This window comes from Mustela nivalis (assembly GCF_964662115.1).
Source record: "Mustela nivalis genome assembly, chromosome: 6".
Classification (NCBI taxonomy): domain Eukaryota; kingdom Metazoa; phylum Chordata; class Mammalia; order Carnivora; family Mustelidae; genus Mustela; species Mustela nivalis.
Genome location: NC_139025.1, coordinates 73,307,980 through 73,320,777, shown reverse-complemented (window position 1 = coordinate 73,320,777; position 12,798 = coordinate 73,307,980). Strand labels below are relative to the sequence as shown.

The window sequence follows — 12,798 nt, the reverse complement described above, 5'->3', positions numbered from 1 at the left end:
TAGGGTACTAGGAACATAGAAAATCATTGACTCCTTTTGAAATAAAAGCTCTTTCTTTCTGAATAGAAGAAACACAAAGAGATGGATGTCTGCAAGCTATAATCCTTAAAACAACGGTAGAAATAACAATATGGGTACTGCTTTCCAGTTATCGTCATACATTCCGTCACATGTAACCCTCATCACTTTGTATGGTATATGTAACAGATCAGACTTCCTAACCATGTTTTCTGTCCAGCAAATCTTTGTTATTTGCCTGGGAGCTCGTACCTCCAAAATTCTTAAGTTTTTTCCATTTTGCTAGTTGGTGAGTGTTTTTTTTTTAAATTGCCATTTATGTCCAAAACTGAATCTCTCTGAACAAGATACCTATTCTAGAACATGAAAGGTAGGGGTGCCTGCGTGGCTCAGTCAGTTAAGCATCTGCCTTTGGCTCCAGTCATGATCCTGGAGTGCTGGGATCAAGCCCTGCATCCAGTTCCCTGCTCAGCATGGAGTCTGCCCTCTGCCCTGTATTCTGCTTGTGCTCACTTTCTCTGTTTCAAGTAAATAAATAAAATCTTAAAAAAGAAAAAAAAAAAAGAAGAACACAAAGAGTGTAACAGTTGAAAGCATAACCAGGGAAGGGGTCTACTGGTCCTATCATGAACCTAAAAGAAGACCTAGACCCATGGTACCCAGGTCAGACAACTTAGAGGATGATAGAATGGCCTGTTAAAGGCTCAGTTAAGAAGCCAGCTCAACAGCATCATCCGTAGTGGTTGGAATGCTATAGTCCCAGAAGCAATAATATTCATTAAACTGGTGACTGATAAGGTGACTGGCACCTTGGTTAAAATACACAAACTTAGAAATGAAGGAATGAAAATATACCAGACTCTTCTACTCTCACACCCTGTACTCATTTCCAGAATTTGTGTTTTGCTTTCCCACAGCCCTAGCTCTGCTGGATTAAGGTTCCCAGGACCCAGGGGAAGAAGGCTTCTCCCAGAGGCTTCAATGAGGGTTCCACTGAACGTGCAGCTGTGGCTGCTACCAAGGCCACTTTGAACTCCTCATGCCAATGGTCCAGAAGGCAAAGAAAGGAGGGGTAGTTGACTCTGATTTTCATGAAGCATCAGGTTGTTACTATACAGTAAGGGCAAGGAGGGACTCTAAGAGTTTCACTGTGGGTATTTCATGCTCAATAAAAACAGCAGGTGGCAGTTGTGGCCTGAAAAGGACAAAGTGATGAAGAACTGAGACGCCTCTGCAATGAAGGTCTGGGTCACCCTATCCAACCAGCAATCTAGGTACACTTTATCAGTCACCCTGTCAGGCCAGCAATCTAGGTCCACTAAAGTGCTATCCAATGGCAGGATATCTAGAGAATGTGGTGGTGGAGCAAAGAGACCATCAAGGAAGATAACCTTGGTACCAGTTAAAGAAGTGGGGCCTGGACGTCCTGTGGTGCAACCCCCCTCTATTGAGTGTTTCAGATGGATTTCAGCCAGCCATGACCTTGAAGACTCAGTGACACAGTGAAAATAATACAGGGCAGGCCCCCATCTGAGTAGAGCAAAGAGAATATTGTAACAAAGATGTCATGTGTTTTGTGCTCACATGCAAATGCCCAGCTCTGATTTTATCAGTAGGTATGTAGATCATTCTATGGACACTCGGGCTCCTTCTCCGGTTAATAACATCCAACATGACACCTGCACTATGTACTTTTTTAATTTCCTACCCCAGAGCCTCTTCTGACTCCTCAGGAGTTTGCTCAGGCCACAGGGAAACATAGCCCAGAAGTAGAGGAGAATTACCACCTGTGCTGGCAAGGCTCAACCAGTGGGGAGAGAGGACCTGCATGCCCTAGCTTCCTGCCCTCCAGCAGACAGTCTCTGAGAGGCATCCTATGTGCTTGCCGGAAGAACCTGGCAGAATCAAGCCCCCAATCTCATGCTATCAATTTTCTCACTCCTGCTTCCTCAGATCTCTTCCTAAACAAACTACCTTCACCCAAGTCCTTGCTTCAGGCTCTGTTTTGGGGAAGACAAAATTAACATATTCTTTGAAAATTTAATAGAGAAAGAACAAAAGAGAGTTCAAAGCAAATTTTCCTGGGCTGATTGCTAATAACAGCAGGTGGGTACTCGAGCAATTAATTGGAAACATAGAAGATGTCACCTTATTTTTTCAAAAGATGGTGAAGCAGATCACATTCATGAAACTCCAGTCTCTGCAGATGTGTGATCATGTCTTTTCAGTGCAGGAAAACTTTACGTACCAAATCTACACTCTCCTATCATTATCCCTTTCCCTGTGTCTGTTCACCCTCTACTAGTTAAACCTCATTCTTGCTTCATCCCCAAACATCGCTCTATTCCAGTCCATCTAGCCTCCTTACTGATCCATAAACACTCTACGCTCTTGAATTTCTTGCATTTTTGGAATTTTCAAGTTCTCTTTGTTGAGTATAAACAGAATTCTGAAATTTATATAAAGAACAAATTTCTTGACTGAACAAACCAAGTTCTTTTCTGTGTAGAGAAATAAATTATACTAATTGTGTCAATTATTACTACTTTGGCCTAAAGAGGGCACTGCTTGCATTCGTTGATAACAGTTTTTTACAAAAACCTGTCTCATGTTCCAGCACCTAAGTTCCTCACACATACCAAAAAACTGGAACAAACACATCTTTATCTGAAGAATCTAAGTCAGATGTCCACATTCTGGAATCAAATCCTCTCTGGGCTTACGAAGGCCAAAACATAAATGAACTTCTAGAAGCAATATTTATGATCTAGTGGCTTCAGATGGGATGTGTGCTGGGAGAACTTATGTCATCAGGAAGCCAGAGGACCCAGAAATTTTCAAGAACTAGCCTCTGTCTTTCATAGAAGGGACTCAAGGAACAAATGAATTTTTGCAATCCACTCTTCAACATTTCCTTTTTAAGAAAATTAACCTTCAAATGAAAAAAAAAAAAAAAAAAGTCCTTCCTAAAATGGACCATTCAAGAAGGAAAGAATTTTAATCTTTACTATAATTACTTGCATAGTATTTTAAATCCAGGGGTATAGTATGGAAAGCATCTATAATAAATCTGACACCTTGGTTTTTGTTCTGGTTAAACAGGGCTTTGGGGCGCAAGGGATGATTAGCAGCCTTCTCCCATATTAGTTCCAGCTCCACCACTCCCTGCACATCCAGACTGCCCACTCGACAGACTCAGCCATCTCTGTCTGCGCTGAAGGAAGCCCATGGTCCTCAGAGAACACTCGAGTGACCTGGGCCTTATCCCTGCACTGGAGCCACCTCTTGGGAGCTAGTAAACAATCCCCATCACCATCTCTGACAAAAGAAAATTGTAAATGAATACAATGGTACACATCAACGTATAAAAAAAATTTTTTACAAGCTTTTTGTTCACTGTATTTTTAAATAAGTAAATGATATCATGAGAACACTAAACACCAGATGTTGAAGGTGATTGGGGCTGAGACCCTCATTGTTCTTCAGTCAAGATCCACCCAAGCAAGAGGGAGTATCTTGACGTCTAGAGCAGCTTCTCCCACTTGGGCCATTAATTGTTGATGTGCCTTAGTTTCTGCCTCTGTAAAAGTTACCCCGTGACCACATGGGAGTAGTCATGTGATGTCCACATATTTTCTTCTAGTTCTTACTCTTTAGAGTCTAACTAGCTGACTCTCATATAGTCTCACTAGCTAACTCTTGGGAGAAATGACAGCAGTTGCCAGATCCTGTTGATATCCCAAGGGAGCACAGTAGACCTTCTCAGACTGCCCCGGTGGGGCACTCCTTTTTGTTTTTTAACCTCTTCTCCTATTCTTTTCGCCCTTCCTTTCTGTTTAATATTCTATACTCCTCTTTGCTCACCATTTTCTATGGATTTCCTGAATGACCCTACCAAATCATTGTTCTTATTTCAAACAAACAAAAACCCCCAAAATAAAAACAAGGATCATCTGGACATAATACCTATTAAAAAAAAAAAAAAAAAAAAAAGGAGGAGGAGGAGAAAGGAAAAGGCCGCTTTCTCCCCAGCCCCATATTTGCCCACGTGAAAGCTTTTGCTTATGCATTATCTTGTTCAATCTTCAGAGTTCAACAGTCAGATCAGCTGTGGCAGCTGGGGACTGACTGGATAAGGATAGAAAATACTAAAATTCTTATTGGTGGGGCTCAGAGGAGCAGAAAAAGATCTAAAATACAGCAAGAGAGGCCCTCTGTTTTGGGATCCCCAAACATCATTATGTGCACAATAATGGGGGTAAGAGGTAAAAACATTCCCTCCTGAGATCCTCATTTGTGAGTTCATAGCTTCAAGGAGACTGTCATGGAGAAAAAAGACAGTCCATCATCTAGAGTTTTCTAAAAAGGCTGAAGAGAAGAAGGGAGAAATTGTAAAATATATCACATTTTACCAATGTTGTGGGACTCTGACCAGAAAATGGTAGGCATGGCAGAAATTTAATCACTAAACACATAGGAAGAAGAAAGGGGCCATCTACAGCAATTTACCAGGCTGTACAATAAGAAGTTTTCTGGGGGCACCTGGGTGGCTCAGTCTGTTACATGTCTGTCTTCAGCCTGGGTCATGATTCCAGGGGCCTAGGATCGAGCCCTGCTTCAGGTTGCCCACTCACTGGGGAGTCTGCTCATTCTTCCTCTGCCCACTCCCCACCCATGTTCTCTCTCTCTCTCTCAAATAAATAAATAAAACCTTTAAAAAAAAAAAAAGATTTCTGAGGTCAAGAGTGGTGTCTGTGGTGAAATGTCTTCTGTTTACCACATTTCCCAAGTGGAAATCATAATAAACAGGTTGGGGGAGTTGAGGCTACCATTCCCTAGACAGCAAGACAGCTTTTGCCTTCTCTTTTTTTCTCCCTTCTTTAATGCTAAGGAAAAGTTTGCATAAAGTTGGACCACAGAGATGGCCTTTTCTAAGATTGGATGACAGAAACTCAGTAGGAAGTGAAAATTAATGCAAATGAAGGGCTCCTTGCATCGTGAGTTTTCATTTTTGTTCAACTGCCTCCTCATAGGAGAATGCATGCATGAGGAAAAATGACATGGCAGTGAAACACTGTCAAGTGTGCAATATGGAGTGCTCCCAAGTAAGTTGTATATCAACTGTACTAATTCTTCGTTCACACAAGCTATGTACACAAAAATCCTTGCAGGAACATTTGCCACCAGTACTGGAGAGTTGTGGAGCTCCATGACACTCCCTAAGTGAGGTATTCTTTTTTTTTTTTTTTAAGAATTTATTTATTTTACGAAGAGAGAGAGTATGTGCAAGAATGCAGCCGGGAGGGGCAGAGGGAGAACGAGAATCCCAAGCAGATTCTCACTAAGCATGGGGCCCAACGTGGAGCTCCATCCCAGGACTCTGAGATAATGACCTGAAGCCAAGAGTTAGCTGCTCAACCGACTGAGCCCCTGTGCGGCCCCCTAAGCCAGGTATTCTTAAAGGAGAAGAAGGAGGAGGAGGAGGAAGAAGAAGAAAAGGAGGAAGAGAAAGAGGAGGAGGAGGAGGAGAAGTCTTCAAGCAAATAGCAGTTAGTTATCAAAATCCTGGTTCCAGTTTTCTCTAGACCATCTGAGCATTGCTGTTGTCTTTATTACTGTTTGGAAGTTTGGAGGAATCAAGACCTGAGTTATGGCATCCCAGAAACCATTATGATATTGGCTTCAGGACTTTAAAAAAGAAGAGAGAGAAAAAGCAAGCTGACCGAGAAAGCCAAAGTCATTCCATTAGCTTTGCCTGCCTTTTCCCCACCCACCCCATCCACCTCTCTTAGATTAGGTCATGGCAAAAAAAGTTTTGCAGCTTCTTCTCTTCTTGATTTTTATCTCAGAATAAGTTACAGTTCTGTCCTCTCTTTTCATGTGGCACTATAACCAAACTTTTATTCTCTGAAGCCAAAGACAAAAAGCCTTGACAAACTTTGAGCAAGGCATAACCAACCACCCACCTGACATACTGCTTCCTGTCATGGAACAGTGAGGTCACCGAGCACAGCTGATATTCAAGATTCAGATCAGAACAGGAGCCTTTTTCACCCTGCAGGAGAGAGCTGCTGACATGGCTTGCCCTGGTTTGCTGTGGGCACTCGTGATTTTCACCTATCTTGGTAAGGAAGACACAGCCTTTTGCTTTTACTATTACACAACATGACTGAGAATTAGGGAGAAAGATTACAAACACAGGCATTTTACCTCTCGTTGATTCTGGCAATTGGGGGGCAAAGAAGCTGATGGATATTGCCTGAAGTTTGATCAAGAAAAGGCTGGGGGATGGAATCTGCCTGTGCATCTGCCTGCCTTATCTGCCTGGTGTGAGATACCCTCTCCTCTTTCCCACAGGATCCAGCACAGCCCAGACGGTCACTCAGACTCAACCAGACACGTCTGTGCGGGAGACAGAGACTGTGACCCTGCACTGCACGTATGACACTACTGATACTGATTATTATTTGTTCTGGTACAAACAGCCTCCCAGTGGGGAGATGAGTTTCATTATTCGCCAAGAATATTATAATCAAGAGAATGCAACAGAGGATCGCTTCTCTGTGAACTTCCAGAAAGCACAAAAATCCTTCGGTCTCAGGATCTCAGACTCCCGGCTGGAGGATGCTGCAGTGTATTTCTGTGCTATCACTAGGGGCACAGTGACATGAGCAGTTGGAAGAGGTTTACAGAAACCTCAGACCTCAGCATAGGTGTGGAAGTGGGGGTGGGGCAGGGGATAGGGGGAGTGTGTGGGGTACCAGGAACACAGAAAGGATGTCTGTAAGTCCTAGTTCTCAAAATAGTAATGGAAATAATGAATGTACACAATGTGTTACATGTTCGCAGAGTACCTTCACGTGCATTTGTTTCATTTAACCCTGATGGCCCCATGTGTTATACAGACCAGGTCAGACATTCAATTCAGTGATTCTCATAGCTAGAACCAAAGCTACATTCTAGAATCGTGCCTTAACCTTTTCACAGTGTATGTTACTCATTTTGCTATTCATCTGAACATCTGATCATACCAAAGGCAGCATATCCAAAATTAAATTTCCCCACGAATCTTTTTTTTTTTTTTTCCATTATTTTTCCTCCTCTGCCTCTCTCAGGATTCAGGCACACAATAGACCAGCCGCCACTGAGTCTGGAGAATTTCTCCACCCTCCACCTCCTATCCTAGGGTATCTGACTTTTTTGCATGTGTAACACATTATTCCTTTCTAATTACAAAACTGAAAAAAAAAAAAAAAACCATCATGTCTATCTCATTGTTTCCCAATTGCTCCATCAGCCATTCTCCCTGACTTGAATCTAATTTTACCCTGTATTTCTTAAACATCTTTAATGCACCACTGGTCCAACCTAAGAAAATGAAGAAAACAAACAATTGTCAAATAGAATTTCACATGCTGTTAACACTCATCAGCAAATGCCTAAAAAAGGGGGAAAAAAGGCAAAATTCTAGTAATGCTATCTCTTCTTCTAATGGGGCAACTTGGGAGGAAGTGGACCATTTAGAAGAACCAAATCCCAAATCACCAGAATCACCACCCCAAATGCCTTGAGATGTGGGGTGTGTCTGGACCTTGAGAGAAGTCCATCTTGCTTATGCAAAAGAAAAACAAAAACAAAAAACAGGGCACCTGTGTAGCTCCGTGGGTTAGGCCTCTGCCTTCAGCTCAGGCCATGGTCTCAGGGTCTTGGGATGGAGCCCTGCCTCCTGCTCTGTGCTCAGCAGGGAGCCTGCTTCCCCCCTCTCTGCCTTCCTCTCTGCCTACTTGCGATTTCTCTTTCTCTGTCAAATGAATAAATAAAATCTTAAAAAAAAAAAAAAGAAAGAAAAAAAACAGTCGGATAAAAAAGGTAATTCCAGCATCTCTTTTTAAGTCCATAATTCCCTTAGTACATAGTGTTTATTGTTAAGACCCTTGCAGAGTATTTAATTCCATCTGCCCACCTTGAGTGAGTGGGAGAGACTTGGATAAGATATTCTGTGGCTGAAACACTTAAGTCTGCTGAGTGGGTCTGGAGCTGAGGATGGAGGAGTGTTTTGAAGGAATGGTGGAAGTTACTAGAGCTAGGAGATGCCAAGGGGAACCAAAGCCAGATTGCTAAATAACAACTAACAGCAAGTATTCACAAGAATACCTTGTCACCCGTGAGTTATCAGTACTAGCATGAAGAACTCAGTACCGAGACTAAAACCAGAGCCAGTGCTGGTGACATGCAGAGGAGCTTTGGGATTCCTTGTGCCTTCTCCACAGTCTTCTTTGAGATCTTCTCTACTGGCTGCTTTAGGCCAAGACCCCATAGCTCAGGGCCCCACTCATAGTCCCATCGAACAACTTGGAGTTGTCTGGAACACCCCCCTTTAGTTTCACATGCTGGAGCCTGAGGGCAAGTCACGTCTCCCATGCCCCCAAATTCCATCCCCTCTGATCACTCACTGTAATCACATTCCTTTCAGCCTCAGCTCCCAGAACACCACAACCCAGCACCGGCTCACACACCTGGAAACTCAGTGAAAGAATTATGTCTCACACAAGTCAGATAACACTGGGCCATTCAAGGTTACCCTCTCCTATATCCCTCTTAGGTCCAAGTAGTCACCAAGACTTACAGATTCAGGCTAATTGTTAAGTTTCGTATCAAAGTTTGCTTTCTTCTTCTTCTTCTTCTTTTTTTTATTTATTTGAGAGAAAGAGAGACATACAGTGACAGAGATAGAAAAAGAGAGCACAAACAGGATGAGGGGCCGAAGGAGAAGCAAACTCTCCACTGAGCAGGGACCCTGACATGGGGCTCGATCCCAGGACCCTGGGATCATGACCTGAGCCCAAGATAGGTGCTTAACTGACTGAGCCACTCAGGTGGCTGAAAGTTTTTTCCATTGTTGCTGCCAGGGCCTTCACAGAGCTCCTCTTGGTTGAATTAATTAATTGTCATCTAGGGGTACACATCAGAGGGGCAAACCTAATACTTTATGGGACTTACATGTGTTTTTTACTGTACCCCCACTGAAGTGCAAGCTTTAGTTTTCAGAGACTGTTTTATTCATTCCAATAGCAACAGTACCTACAACATTACTTAATTCACAGATATGATTTTTTTTACTTTTTTTAAAATGAGGTTAATTAATTGATGCATTTTCCTCATTAAACAGGATAAAATAAAAGTTGATTCTGGGCTAACTCAGAGGAAACAGAGACTATGGTATACAGAAAATTACTATTATTAGTAATAGTGATATTACTATCAATATTGAATAGTAGTTGACAATATTGTATTAATAATAATAGTAGTAGTAGTAGCTGATACTTACTGCACATGTCTATGTGCCCTATCCCACATGCCTGTACCCCATAGGTACAGAATATGAATTGTTTCACTTAGTAGTTTCAACAAAACTATGTTGTAGGTAATACTGATAACCCTATTTTGTATGAAGAAATTAAACTCCAAAGAGGCTAACTTGCCTAGAATCACACACACTGTATGTATGTCTCATTAATCACTGAAGCCTCTGCCTCCCCAGAGAATAGCAAATGCTACAGCCTCTCAGTCTTACTAATTTGATAGACACATAGATGATGAGAAAAAAAGAAATGCACAATAACAGTACTATAATGTGCATACACTTATAACTGGCTCTCACTTTTTCCAGGTTATAATTGAATACTGCTTGATTTCATTTATCTTTGTTAGTGAAGTTGAAAGTAGAATTAACAGTATTATCATAATTATCATGATTGTGTTTCTACATACAGACTTTGTGCCTTAATACTAGTTTATAATTATTTTGCTTGGAAATTTTCGATATTTTAAACTTCAAGGTATTTTTCAATATCTTTTTAAGTTTAAAACACAGTTTTTAGCACAGGTGTTAATAAGTGTTCCAAGTGCCATGTTGTGTCATTCAGTGAAGAATGTCGTTAAAAAAACTTTTTTAACGTTTCCAAATTATTATAGGAAAACTTTTTTGTAACTTTTTTGAACTGTTGGGTGTTCCTATGAATGTTCTGTTCCACATTTTTTCCTCTAGTGAAAAACTATTATATTCTAAATACTTTCCCACATAAATAAACAGTTCTTCCATTGCACGAGTTCCCGTGGCTATAAAATTTTACATCTTTGGGATATACTTTAGTTTACTCAATCAGTAATTTCCCATGGCTAAAAATTTTACATCTTTGGGATATACTTTAGTTTACTCAATCAGTGAACATTCATATATTGTTACCAAACCAGGACTATTCTACGTAAAATTGAGACAGTAAAGAAAAATATTTGTACATAAAGCTGTATACAAGTAAGAAAGAGTCCAGTCAAAGAAGTGGAAGCAAAAAACAAAAAATTTGTTGACTAAAAAAATTGAAAAACCCAGGCTTCAAGAAGTCTGGATCCAAGTACTCAAATGATATTACCCAGAACTTGCCTCTCACAAGGCTCTTCTTTATTTTGGCTTTATTCAGAAGTAATCTGGCCAGCTGATGGCAGAAACGACCACCAGCAGCCTCAGACTCATAACTTGTTCATTTCCTGTTGTTGCTGAAACAAATAACCACACATTTAGTGGCTTAAACAATAGAAATGTATTATCTTACCTCCTGAAAGTCAGAAGTTGCACTGAGCTAAAATCAAGGTGTTGGTAAGGCTGCATTCCTTCTGGAGTCTTGGGATGGGGTGTAGGAGGTGAGGTGAAACCTTGAGCCTATTCTGACATCCAGAGGCTGCCACACTCCCGGCTCATGGTTGTTTTCTGTCTTCAAACCCAGCAGTCATGTCGTTTTGACCTCTGCTTCCACCATATCTCCTTTTCTGTCTTGATGTTTCCATTTACAAAGACCATTGTGAGTTCATTGGCCTCACCGAGGTATTCCAGGATAGTCTCCCAACTCGATACCCTTAATTCAAACCTTAAGGTTCCTCTCTTTGTGTGTCTTCATTAGCCTGCACGGCTTTCTCTCACCTAGTAGACTCTCTGTTCTAGAATGATATTGTATATATTGTGTTTGATGTAGGAAAGATGTTAGGGCTCCAAGCCAACGGTCAAGAAAGAATTCTCGAGACATCTTTGGTGCACAAAGGTGGTTTTATTAAAGCACGGGTCAGGACCATGGGCAGAAAGAGCTGCACTGGGGTCATCAGGAGTGGCCCATGATATACTCACAAGGATAGTGTAAGCCTCCCAGGAATTTTGGAAACAAGGTTCCCAGGATCCTGAGCAGGCTAGCTATTGTTAAGAAAGGCAAGTTATTACTGTTTAGCAAAAACTCAGTCATTGAGACCCTTCAGATGTGTATCAGTGGGTCATATGTTTGGGGGATGACGCCAACATGTATCTTCGGAGGGCAGAGGCAAAGGAAGTTTCCAAAGGAATTTTTATAGGTTAAAGTAGACTTGCAGGATCCTGGGGGGCTGAGATAATATTAAACTAAGATTCCCTTTTGCCCTCAGCAAAGTATTAACGTTGAGGTAGCTGAGTTCCTAGAGGAATGTCACTCTGCTTGTTTCAAGGACTTATCAGTGGGCTGTAAGTAATAAGAAAATTTAATAATTTTTCTTCTGCCTTCATTTCCCACATCAGTGTTTCCTTCCAGGCAAGGAATGATATTAAAAATGTCTAGCCTAACATCTAGTACCCTGTTTGGATTTGATATGAATATCAGAATAGACACAGGTTGGGAGGAGATGGTCATAGTGTTAGAACAGAGTCCTGTTGGGGACCCCTTACTCTGCCAGGCATTTGAATTGAAAGGTCCATCCTGTGGTTGGCTCCTCTGCCACCAGCCCCCATCCTTAGGTGCTTTCCCAAAGTCACCTCATTAAAATAACCAAAGTCACCTCTATCCCTTTCACCAAATGAAATTCCAAGAGTTTTAAGTGATCTGTACCAAACAAATGTGGACACAGACCAAATATGTATTTCTTATTATAAGTCACAATATAATAGGTGCCTATATTAATCTTAGTCTTTGCTTAAGAACTTGGCCAGAGTAGAACCTTTAGGTGTGGAGATTGCAGTAGTTAATCCTGATGGATATTTTGCTCCTTACTAATGTGCTTGCTTCCTCTTGATGCCTGCATTGGTGGTAAACAAAAGCCAGCAACATGGAGCTTTAATGCACTCTCCCCTGCACTTGGGTTCTTGTTCTTAGGTCGACACCGCTCTTTGGCCACTTTATTCCTACAACACCAAGAATCAGTCATTGTAAGCAGAAGTTTCAATCTCTTGGCAGGAGGAAACACTTTCTGTTCATGGGGAGGCTGAGGCAGACAACCTTAGATACTGCAGAGACAGTATCTCAGGATGACAGCTTGATCATTTCTTGCACAGAATGTCTGCAAATTTAGAAGGATGAATGCTGTCAGATCTAAAAGTCCCTTGTTCTGTCTTATTTTGTTCAGATTCACATTTAAGGAGAAACATTCAAGAAGTTGCATGAATTTCCGTTATATTTTCCACCAGTCTGTAGAAGATACAAATTTAAGGAATGGCTAATGGATTGCACATACATATCTGATGTGGGAAGTAAAGGAAGAAAAGAAATTATTAAATTTCCTTACTAACTATAGCCCACTGACAAGTCCTTGAAATAGGCAGAGTGACATTCCTCTGGGGACTCAACTGCCTCGATGTTAACACTTTGCTAAGGGCAAAAGTCTCTCCTAGCCTGAACCCCTACCCAGGGATCCTATAAGATCCTGAGTGGCAATAACCACTCAGCCCCCAGCATACGACCCACTGATACATATCTGAAGGGTCCCATGACT

At 41.5% G+C, this 12,798-nt stretch overlaps 1 long non-coding RNA gene and 1 gene segment (V, D, J or C); one reads left to right on the top strand and one right to left on the bottom strand.

Annotated features, from left to right (window-relative positions):
* Positions 1-12,798, top strand: part of LOC309866777 (M1-specific T cell receptor alpha chain-like) — a 341,597-nt gene that overhangs the window by 80,202 nt on the left and 248,597 nt on the right.
* Positions 1-12,798, bottom strand: part of LOC309866788 — a 489,301-nt gene that overhangs the window by 264,563 nt on the left and 211,940 nt on the right. The gene's annotated exons all lie outside the window — the stretch shown is intronic.